The sequence below is a fragment of the Suncus etruscus genome, chromosome 17, assembly GCF_024139225.1.
Source record: "Suncus etruscus isolate mSunEtr1 chromosome 17, mSunEtr1.pri.cur, whole genome shotgun sequence".
In the NCBI taxonomy this organism is placed as follows: Eukaryota; Metazoa; Chordata; class Mammalia; order Eulipotyphla; family Soricidae; genus Suncus; species Suncus etruscus.
Window position 1 is genome coordinate 22,960,536 of NC_064864.1, and position 12,377 is coordinate 22,972,912.

The 12,377-nt window shown below is 41.5% G+C and overlaps 1 non-coding gene across 1 annotated transcript; it reads left to right on the forward strand.

The window, feature by feature from the left end:
- Positions 1–1,838: 1,838 nt before the first annotated feature.
- LOC125995453 (U6 spliceosomal RNA) lies at positions 1,839–1,941 on the forward strand. The gene has a single exon (XR_007490978.1). It is a non-coding gene; the product is annotated as a U6 spliceosomal RNA (small nuclear RNA).
- Positions 1,942–12,377: the final 10,436 nt, after the last annotated feature.

The following is a 12,377-nucleotide window of genomic DNA, read 5'->3' on the forward strand; positions in this document are numbered from 1 at the left end:
GGGCACTGGGCCACTTGTTTATACATAAGTATATAACAGCAGACAACCACAGGAGACAAATCCTAGCCCACTGAAATCAGTGTTGCAGAAATAAATGCAGAGACCGAGAGTGCAGTGCACTGGAGAGCCTGCACTGGGGGACCATAGAGGAAGAAGGGGATCAAACCGGGGTCAGTCATATGCAAGGCAAAAGCCCTACCCACTGTGCTATCTCACTCCAGCCCCAATATTCTCATATTTCTGACAGAATTTTATTAATATTTTATTAATTTAATGCACATTATTTAGGTTATACATCCTAATTGTTTATAGCTATCACCAAGTTTAATTTTTGCATTGACTATGTATTTTGAATGGATATCTTTTTTATGGTGTGCTTTTTTTCATTTTTCCCTTGCAAAACTAAAATTAATTTGAGCTAAATTTGAATTTTGAGGTTGGACTTAACTTAGGGATGGGAAAGAGCAGGGAGAAAATGTTTATATTTTATGTCCAATATGCCCTTAGAGTTCAGTGGTGCCAAGTTCTGGCCCTTTCCAAGGTCTTTTAGGGTGAAACCTAACCTGCCACATGCCCGAAAAGTAGAATATGGGTTACCTCCCCTCTTCCTCCTTGGGGAAAAGTTGATGCCAAAGAGGGAGTCTTTCACTGACCCCCCCATTCTTGTTCCACACAATGCTCTGCTCAGCAGGAAGCAGTAATCATTTATTCACCCAGGAATCTAACAAGTGGGCAATTCATTCAACTTTTTTTTTTTTTTTTTTGTCTAGACTTGCTATGTGGGTGGCCAGCAGTGCCCTCTCCTGGTGGAGGGTGAAGCAGAGCAAGCTATACCACTTTATACTCCCTGTCCACTACCCCAGTCCCTAGGACTTCCCAACAGACTGCTGCTGAGCTCTTCTGCTTGGTCCTGCATACTCTTCCCTCTCCTTAGCTCCTCTTTATTTTCAGTTTTGCAGTTCACTGCAGCTTCATTTCTCTGCCTCCCTTACCACTCACTGGTACTTGTCAAGGATCCCCTTGAACGCTATACAATTGCAATGATTAAGAACAAAGGTGGGGCCCGGAGAGATAGCACAGTGGTGTTTGCCTTGCAAGTAGCCAATTCAGGACCTAAGGTGGTTGGTTCGAATCCCAGTGTCCCATATGGTCCCCCGTGCCTGCCAGGAGCTATTTCTGAGCAGACAGTCAGGAGTAACCCCTGAGCATCGCCAGGTGTGGCCCCAAAACCAACCCCCCCCCAAAAAAAACCCCAAAAAAACAAAGGTGGATTTATAGCAAAAGTAAATGGAGCTTTCAGGCAATGCTTTTTCAGATTTGCCTGTGGAAAATCTTTGGTGGTGAATCTGCAGAAGATATTTTTATTGTTGGTGAGGTCCAGTGGCACTTTCCATTATGGAGTTCCTGTACCACTTTCTATGGGAGTGGCAGTGGTCCTTTTGGATGTGCCTAAAGGGGAAGGAAGGTCACTATTCATGTTTAAAGGGCAGATGAAATTATCTTCCATTATCTATTTTCTAAGTAGGAAATAGTACAAATTCATTCTTCTACAGAAAGTGACCAAAGAGTCTACAACCAAATAATATGGGAAGTAAAGGATGGTAATATTTTAAGGACTAAAGTATGAACTACTATAGGGGGCAGAGCGATATTAAAAAGGACAGAGATATTACAGTGGGCAAAGTGCTTGCCCTGCTTGCAGTCAACTTGGATTTGATCTCTGGCATCCCATATGGTCCCCCCCAAGCACTGCCAGAAGTGATTACTTAGAGAAGAGCCAGGAGTAACTCCTTAGCTTACTTTCTCAAGTTGTGACCCCCCCAAAAAAATTAAGGTGTGTGCTCACTTCGGCAGCACATACACTGAAATTGGAATGATACAGAGATTAACATGGCCCATCGCAAGGATGACACGCGAATTCGTGAAGCATTCCGTATTTTTAAAAAATTAAGGTGTAAGCCTGTTACTATAAATATAGGGCATTTTCTTGAATTTGTGATGTTTATAAAATTTGTTTTAAACATTAGTCATTTATTTTCTCAATTTGGTCACTTTACACCTATATATGTAAAGACATTTGTATCATTTCTAGGTTTTCTGGGTTTTATCTTTAGGCTCCTTTCCTTACCAGCTCTTAAGGCCCACTGCATTTTGTTTAAAGTATTAAACATGTATTCTCCATGCACAGTTTTTAACTTTCTGCTATAATTCTTTGGAACTAACACACCCTACTTAAAGTATTAATCTGTAGTACTAATAATTTATTCCTACAGGAATTATCACTAATTAACCCATGAGGAAACAAAGGCCAAAGCTTAAGGATGAAAGCAGTGAGTGTTGACAGTATGACATTAAGGATGAACTAAAGATATCTGCAGCGCTTTGTCCAAAGGCTATTCTAGTTGGTGACAAAGTAACTGCCTCTTAACAGATTTCCAGTCAGGGCTCCTTCCTTATAGCAGTGGCCTACCTCTGAAGCCAGAAATGCCTTGGTTTATATGGTGACATTTACAAGCCATCTTAAGAAGTAGAGCTAACATGACTTGCCCAAGATCACTCAGCTAGTAAGTGACAGATCCAGGTTTCAAATCTAAGACTCTGAGCCTATAGTCAGGGAGCACTGGATTCAGATCTAGGGAGAATAGGGGCAGACTGCCAGAAAACTAAGCCAATCTGGCATTGGGGCATCAGAAGGTTATGGCTGGAACAGGTTCCTTATTTCCCCACTGGCTTCTCCCCAAATCATGTAACTTTTCTGGAGACATTCGAGTGTCCCATATCCTTTAATAGTACTTTATATATCTCACTAGGTCTCAATAACAATCCTTAGAAGAGGGCAGGTATTTTACAGAGGACAAAGCAACCCCCCCCAAATCTTGGGAGCTCAACAAATTCTCAAATGGACTTTTTTTTTCACGTTATCAACAGTAATATTTTCTAGAGGTGCAGGGGGCAGTGTAGGAGTAGGTTCTAGAGAAGACCATTAAGGGACTCCCTAAAGGAGGTTGGCTCTCACCCCAAGGTACCTGGGGAAAAACAAAACATAAACAAGAAATGGGGGGAAAAGTTACTGGGGACTTGCACTGATCCCCTGGACATAGCTGGTCCAAAATACCCAGAAGCCATGAAGCCCGTAAGAGACTTGTCTTATCTAGTTCTCACTTAACAGAGCCCCTATGATGTCCTTCCCACCTCTCCTGGCAGTGCCACTACCTAGGTATATTTCCCTTCTTTTTTTTTTTTTTTTTTGGTTTTTTGGGCCACACCCGGCGGTGCTCAGGGGTTACTCCTGGCTGTCTGCTCAGAAATAGCTCCTGGCAGGCACGGGGGACCATATGGGATACCAGGATTCGAACCAACCACCTTAGGTCCTGGATCGGCTGCTTGCAAGGCAAACACCGCTGTGCTATCTCCCCGGGCCCTTTATTTCCCTTCTTAACCTGAAGTCTCAAAAGGTGACTATCAGTCTTGCTTAAGAGGGAGCTAACAGCAAATAGTCATAGACTTCCAATAACATGGGAAAGCAACGTCTGAGGTCCCTGCCTGTACCATCCCTATCTTATCTTGTATATTAAAAACAAAGCAAAAGGAACAAAATCTCCTCTAAAAATGAGGTTCGATTAGGATTCCTAAAGGCCAGGGGTAGCAGTTCCTGGTCCCCTTTGGTTTCCTTTCATCTTCCCTTTCCCCTTTTCCTTGCATCCATAGGCCCTCTGGCCTTCTAGGCTCCTGAGCAGTTCCACTGGCCACTGTGGAGACCCTGCACTCCTGCTTTGGGCCCAGGGCTGTTTCAGTTTCTTGGACAAGGATGGAGAGACCCCTCCACCCAGCCTTCAGCCCTGGATCCGAGGAAAAACTCAGGTTCCCAACTCTTAAGAACCCCTCTGAAGCCTCAGCACCTGGCACATTCCCCAGTCCCAGAGAATCTGTCCACCTCTCCCCTCAGGCTCAGGCTCAGGCGTTTGGAACCTGGCCACGCCCCCAACCGTGGGTCCGCGAGAGTAACGGACAAGCGCGCACACAATCCTGATTGGTTCGCGCCGCCCCGTTGCCCGGGCAACGCTCAACCCCGCCCTCCCACCTCCCGGCAAGCTCTGCGTGGAGACCGACGCGAGCCGGGGGCGGAGCCGGCAAGGTTTGTTTTCCCGCCCACTCCCAGCATGCTAAGCGCGAGGGAGTTAGGGCCGTTCCCTTCTGACCTTGGGCCCAGTTGTCCTAAGGCTCTGCCTTGAGCCTTGAGTCCAAAGTCAGGCGTTCAGTATTTATTTATTTATTTTTTATCAGAAGGAAATATTTATTTTTTTTAATCAGGAGGAAAATCACCTTCTTGTCATCCAACCCAGAATTTAAAATCAAATACATTTTGCACAAACAGTTCTTGTTCAACTGTGATGTGCACATTGAGGTAGCAGTCAGTTTTGCTCTCCATGTACTTTTAAATTTGTCTAGAGTGCTGAATTTCCTTGCACCAGCAAAATTCTATTTGACTTAAGGGCCTTATCTTGATAGATTGTTGATCTAAAATCAACACCCTGTCTCAACTCTGTGAAATATTATGGAGAGTGCTCAGTAAACTTAGAATTGAGCTGCTATGGAACCTAGCCTTCCATTTGGGGCATTTACCCCAAGATTAAAAAAAAAATTCAGAAGATATATGCAAAAAATTATTCATTGCATGACTCCATAAATAGCTAAAATATGGAATTAACATAGGTATCCAACAACAGCTGAATAGATTATGAAGATGTATATATAAAAATATATACACATAATGGAATACAATGCAGCTTCAATAAATGATTAAATCATAGAATTTATTGACAACCTGTTGGGCATGTTGAGTGAAGTAATCTAAAAGAAGAAGGACCAAAGGGGGCCAGAGAGATAGATGGAGGTAGAATGTTTGCCTTGCATGCACAAGGATGGTGGTTCAAATCCCAGTATCCCATATGGTCACCGAGCCTGCCAGGACCGATTTCTGAGCACAGAGCCAGGAGTAATCCCTGAGCGCTGCCGGGTATGACCCAAAAACAAAGCGAAACAAAAACAAAACAAAACAAAAAACGAAGGACCAAAGAAGAAGGATATACCTGTGGTATATAGAATAACTAATAAGAAAATGTAATGTAGTAAAGGGGGATGCCTTTGAACGAAGAATATAGAGGAGAAGAAAATAAATTGAAGAGGAAAGGAAAAGATGTGAAAGGGGTAATGAGGATTGGGGCCTCGCTTACACTGATGATATGGGAGAGTTGTTCAACTATGTATCCAAAGCACAGACTCAACAACACTAAAAATATGAGATCTAAACTACACGTTAGAACTTTGAAATGTGCTTGTCAAGGGAGCAGGCTGATGTGAGGGTGGAGGGGCAGGAGGGATCATGGGAATACTGGTGCATGGAAGTTGATATGGTGATGGGATTGACACTGGTGGCATACTATTATATGCCTAAGATTCATCTATCAATAGCTTTATAAATCATGGCTCTTAAATAAGAATTAAAATAAAAATAAAATCGGGCCCGGAGAGACAGCACAGCGGCGTTTGCCTTGCAAGCAGCCAATCCAGGACCAAAGGTGGTTGGTTCGAATCCCGGTGTCCCATATGGTCCCCCGTGCCTGCCAGGAGCTATTTCTGAGCAGACGGCCAGGAGTAACCCCTGAGCAATGCCGGGAGTGGCCCCCCCCCCAAAAAAATAAAATAAAATCACCACTTATTAAGTATAGTGAGAAGGTTAGGAACATAAACAGTAACTAGAGGCAAGAACTCTGAGTGACCATTCTAGTAGCTGGGCAGAGCTGAAAAGTTAATAAATCATAAATTATGTCTAGAACAGAACAAATGAGAACTAGTCAGACCTGATTGCCTGGACAGGAAAGGAACAGATTTCACAGAAACACTTAATAAATGTCCATATGACATTTAAAACAATATATTCACCACGAAGATTTCTAGTACAAGGGCTTCAAATATGTACCCTAATTTTCATATATGCCCCATGCTCCACTGTATTGTGATGCAACTGATCAGAAAAACCTGTTTTCTTGCCCTTTTTTTTTGTTTGTTTGTGTGTGTTATTGTTTGATTGATGTTTGTTTGACTTTTGGTTTTTGGGCCACTCCTGGTGATGCCCAGGGGCCATTCCTGGTTATCTGCTCAGAAATCGCTGCTAGCTCGGGACTATATGGGACACCAGTGATTGAACCCTGAGTCAGTTACATGCAAGGCAAATGCCCTACCACTATGCTATCACTCTGGCCCCTCTTGCTCATTTTTTTTTTTTAGCTGAGGGTGGGGGAGAGGGAGGAAGGGAGGGAGGGAGGGAGGAAGGAAGGAAGGAAGGAAGGAAGGAAGGAAGGAAGGAAGGAGGTAAGGAGGGAGGGAGGGAGGAAGGGAAGAAAGGATGGAAGGGAAGAAGGAAGGAAGGAAGGAAGGAGGAAGGGAAGAAGGAAGGAAGGAAGGAAGGAAGGAAGGAAGGAAGGAAGGAAGGAAGGAAGGAAGGAAGGAAGGAAGAAGGGAGACTTGCTCATTTTCTAATTGACCCTTTAGGCTGCCTGAAATTTTCCTATTCAAAAGTTCTCCTGTATCTAATCTCTTCACTATAGTTAGATCAGTTGCCTAACTATGATTCATGTAGAAGCTAATAAAATTCCTTGCTTTTTTGCATATTTACTGATATGCTTGTTTAAGAGAAATCTGGTAAAGCAAAACCACAGTTATCTTTTATTCTCTTCAGAGAGTTTTACATCATCATCATCATCATCATTTGATTCTAGGAATGGAACTCACGATCTCACAAGGTAGGACTCTACAGTTGAGTCATAACTGAAGTCTCTTATTATTGATATAACATAATTAATATTCATTCTTTTGGTATACAAATTTACTAAACCTCCATCCCCACCCAAACACCACTTCTAATCCATTTTATCACCTACCATTCCTTCCCATCCTGCTTGGTAACTTTAGTTGTGTTGTCAGGGTCCAAGGGTTTGTCTTCATTGGACACTGTACATTGATATCATTTTTATGAGAAATAAATACATGAGAAATAAACAGGCATTTGTCTTTTCTCCGAATTATTCTGCTTATTTTTATTCCTCTTATAGTTAACATGATACATTTTAATTCCAGCCAAATTGTAGCAAAAGGTGACATTTCATCTTCTACCTGGGTAATGCCCTTGTGTACATAGATCATGGTTTCTTTACTTATTTGTTCTTTAGGCATATAAATTATTTTCAGATCTAGGCTATTGCAAATATTATAAAATAAATATAGGTGCACACATCTTTTTGAATCAATGATTTTGTGTTTTGGGATGGATGGCAGGGAGTCAAACCACTGGGTCCTATGGAAGTTCCCATCTTAATTTTATTTTTTATTTTTGGGTCACCCCCAGCAGTACTCAAGGGTTACTCCTGGCTCTGTGTTCAGAAATTACTTCTGGTGGTGCTCAGGGAATCATTTAGGATGCCAGGCATCAAACCCGAGTAGGCTATGTGCAATGCCTTACTCATTGTACTATCGCTCTGTCCCTTTATTTCAATTTTTTGAGAAGTTTATAAACTTTTCATCACAGCACCAGATTACACACCCAGAGTGGATGAGGGTTTCTTTTTCACCAAATTCCACCAGTACTGGTTGTTTCCGGATTTATTTGTGTAAGCCATTTTCACTTGTGTAAAGTGACATTTCATTGTCATTTTGATTTGTATTTCTCTGATAACCAGTGATAATGAACACTTTTTCATATACCTTGTGACCATCTGAGTGTGTGTCTTCTTTAAGAAAATATCTATTAAAAAATAAAATAATAAGAAAGAAAGAAAATAAAAGAAAATATCTATTCAGCTCCTTTACTCAAACTTCAGGTTTCTTTCTAGCACTTTGCTCATAGATCACTGTCTTTTAGGCTAAAAATATTCAATTCCCTTTGATTCTCAGCCATATGTTCCATTCTCTTTGGGTGAAACATTTTCAACTTTTTGGCTATTATAAACTTGTAATAGTACCTTGAATAGTATATTGACATAGTGCTTGTTCTGGGAATTAATCTGGGGTTCTGGTGTGTAAAGCATACCTTCCCTTCCTTCACTATCTCCCAAGTCCCCAAAGATAAATTAGTATTATTTATTTATTTATTTATTTATTGGCTTTTTTGGCCACACCCAGTGGTGCTCATAGGTTACTCATGGTTCTGTGCTCAGCAATTGCTCCTGGCTAGGGGAGGGGGACCATATGGGATGCCAGGGATCGAACCCATGTCCATCCTGGGTCAGCTGCATGTAAGGCAAACTCCCTACCACTCTGCTACCTTTTCAGCCCCGAATTAGTGTAGCTTAAAAAATTAAGCTAAGGAAGGTTGGAGAAATAGTACAGAGGACAGGGAGCTTGCATTGCATGCTATCAACCTGAGTTTGATCCCCAGCATCTCATCTGATCCCCTGAACACTTCCAGGAATAATCCCTCTGGTTCTGAGTACAGAGCCAGGAATAACCCTGGAATACCATCAGGTGTGGTTCCCAAAAAACACAAAACAAAATTAAATTAAGAAGTATGAATGAATAATGCAGAAGAGAGTTAATAAAACAGTTTTGACTACTATCCTTTAGAAAATTTTTCAAGATTAACTTATGGTTGGCATTTCTCTTCCAGTGCTAGGAGAAAGGATCCCACAACATTCTCAAAGGTCATTTTATTTATTTATTTAATTTTAATTTTTAAATTTTTTTGTTTTTGTTTTTCAGCCATACTTTGTGACGCTCAGGGGTCACTCCTGGCTATGCATTCAGAAATTGCTCCTGGCTTGGGGGACCATCTGGGACACCAGGGATCGAACCGCGGTCTGTCCTAGGCTAGCGTGCACAATGCCTTGCGCCCTACACCACTGTTTTGGCTCCTCAAAAGTCATTTTAAAGGGGTCGAAGGATGTTACAAATTTATGTTGCTTGCTTCTCCAAGTGAAAGGGTAAAACTTTAATCAGCTCAGGATGTTACTGCAAAATTTTAGATAAATCAGAGAGAAAAAATGGTAGAAAAAGCATTCCAGCTCTCTATAGGCTATTGCAGTTTTCTTTGCTCAAAATCCAACCTGTAATATTAACCCAGAACATGCAGAATTTATTAGCAGAAATTAGAAAAATTTATAATTAAAAAAAGAATGCTTTAAAAAGGATTCTGTATTTTGTGGCTATTGTGCATAGATATATGGTAAAATTAGTTTTAAATGGGAGTTTTGTGTGTTTATATGAACAATAGAAATGTTTATCATTGTTTTCCAAAATTATGAAATTTTGGGGGGTTTGTTTTATTTCTCTGTGTCTAATACTTACCACACATACCACCAAACTTCTAGAACCCTCCTACTACCAAAAAGAGCCCCGTGCCTTTTCTTCCCACTTTAGTCACTCTCCCTCTGATAACTACCATAGTTTTCTTGTTATTTTTGGGTCTCAGCCTGCAGTGCTCAAGGCTTACTTCTGACTGCACTCAGGAATCACTTCTAATAGGCTCGGGGGACCACATAGAATGCAGTGATTGAACCTAATGTGCAAGGACATGTGCAAGGCAAGTGCTCTACCAACTATACTATCTCTCCAGTCCCTACCCACCATAGTTTTTACTCTGATTAGAGTTTTGTTGGTTCTGGCCAGTTTATTTTCTTTAGCTAGTCATGCTCGCTCTCTCTCTCTCTCTCTCTCTCTCTCTCTCTCTCTCTCTCTCTCTCTCTCTCTCTCACCCTTCCTCCTTCCCTCCCTCCCTTTCCATCCTCAAAACTTCAAAATAAAAGCTGCTTTTGCTTCACTGCTTGCCTCCCACTGAAAATTATTTTCCCTTTTGTTTTGTTTTGTTTTGTTTTTGTTTTTGGGTCACACCCAGCAGCACTCAGGAGTTACTCCTGACTCTATGCTCAGAAATTGCCTTTGGCAGGCACGGGGGACCATATGGAATGCCCAGATTCAAACCACCTCCTTCTGCATGCAAGGCAAACGCCTTACCTCCATGCTATCTCTCTGGTCCCTATTTTTCCTTTTTAAATAAAGTTTGTTTGTTTGTTTCTTTCTCTCTTTCTCTCTTTCTCTCTCTCTCTTTCTTTCTTTCTTTCTCTCTCTCTTTCTTTCTTTCTTTCTTTCTTTCTTTCTTTCTTTCTTTCTTTCTTTCTTTCTTTCTTTCTTTCTTTCTTTCCTCTCTCTTTCTCTCTCTCTCTCTCTTTCTTTCTTTCTTTCTTTCTTTCTTTCTTTCTTTCTTTCTTTCTTTCTTTCTTTCTTTCTTTCTTTCTTTCTTTCTTTCTTTCTTTCTTTCTTTCTTTCCTTTCTTTCTTTCTTTCTTTCTTCTTTCTTTCTTTCTTTCTTTCTTTCTTTCTTTCTTTCTTTCTTTCTTTCTTTCTTTCTTTCTTTCTTTCTTTCTTTCCTTTCTTTCTTTCTTCTTTCTTTCTTTCTTTCTTTCTTTCTTTCTTTCTTTCTTTCTTTCTTTCTTTCTTTCTTTCTTTCTTTCTTTCTTTCTTTCTCTTCCTTCCTTCCTTCCTTCCTTCCTTCCTTCCTTCCTCCTTCCTTCCTTCCTTCCTTCCTTTCCTTTCTTTCTTTCTTTCTTTCTTTCTTTCTTTCTTTCTTTCTTTCTTTCTTTCTTTCTTTCTTTCTTTCTCTCTTTCTCTCTCTTTCTCTCTCCCTCTCTCCCTCCCTCCCTCCCTTCCTCCCTCCCTCCCTCCCTCCCTCCCTCCCTCCCTCCCTCCCTCCCTCCCTTCCTTCCTTCCTTCCTTCCTTCCTTCCTTCCTTCCTTCCTTCCTTCCTTCCTTCCTTCCTTCCTTCCTTCCTTCCTTCCTTCCTTCCTTCCTTCCTTCCTTCCTTCCTTCCTTCCTTCCTGCATTCCTTCCTGCATTCCTTCCTGCATTCCTTCCTTTCTGCATTCCTTCCTTTCTTCTTTCTCTCTTGATTTGATTGATTAGTTCTTTGGGCCACACCCAGTGGTTATTAGAGGTTACTTCTGGCTCTGCCTTTAGAAATAGCCTCTGACAGGCTGGGGACCGTATGGGATGCCGGGAATTGAATTGGGTGCCTCCCGGGTCGGTCGGATGAATGCATGGCAAACGCCCCACTGTTGTGCTCTTAGGCTCCGAAAATTCTTTTTACTTTGAGAGAATGGCAGTGAATTAGAATAGCCTGGTTAGGGTTTAGCTTTGACCTTGTTCTCCTATAAAACCAGTTCTCTGCTGCAGCCTGAGTCCACAGCTCCCTGAGAAATTGGAGGGCAGGGATCAACTCCCATACCACGCATAACAAATAAATATTAGAGGCAGTTTAATGAGAGGTCTGTACTGACAGGGGATTCACTACAGTCTTTTTTTTTTAGTTCCAAATTTCCCAGGCACTCTTGTTGGTAGAGTATTTAGAGAGAAAGCAGTAGATTTCCTTCTCTAGGCTTCCACTATTTCCTCCTCACTTCACATAAATCACCTGGGTACTCCAGGTCACTTCCACTAGGGGAAGTCCACTGGTTTCAACATGAAACGTAGCTGTGCTCAGTGCTTACTCTTGGCTCTGCACTAAGAGCTCAGTCCTAATAGCACACAGTGGACCATATGTGGTACCAGATGACTGTGTGCAAGGCAAGTACCTTAAATCCCATGTTATCCTCTAGCTCCATATTTGTGGCAGTTCCTTTTATTGTATGAAAGTTCTTTTCTTTTTCTTTAATTTGGGCCATTCTTAGTAGTGCTCAGGGCTTACTCTTGGCTCTCTGTTCAGAGATCAGTTGTGGTGGGGTTTGAGGGACCGTATGTGGTGCCAGAGAACGAACTGTGGTCTGTTGCATGTAAGGTAAGTACCTGCTGTACTATTGCCCTGGCTCTTGTATGAAAAATTTTAAAGTTGATGTAATCCCATTAGTTTATTTTTGCTTTTGTTTTCCTTGCCGCTGGAGTTGAATGTCCATCAACCCATATAATCCTCCAGGCACTGCCAGGACCAATCCTGAATGCACAGCCAGGAATTATTCCTAATGTGGCCCCAAAACAAAATAACAACAACAAACATTGAAAACAGCTAATGATTTTATCTTGCCAAATATTCTGGAAGATGAGAAGTGAAAGGCAATTTCTTTTTACTTACTTTTAATTGAATCACTATGAATTACAAAGTAACAAAGATGTTTGTGATTAAGTTCCAGGTGTACAATTTTCTAACACTAATAAGTTCACCAATGTCCATTTCCCTCTATCAGTGTCCCCACTTTCCCTCCCACTCACCAGCATCACATTAAGTCTCCTAGGGAACCTTCCCACTGCTATCATATTTCCTCTTAGCAATTGTTCTAGTGTTCACTTCCCTTACATATCCCCCACCCCAGTGGTGAGTTTCCTACTGAAGACCATCTC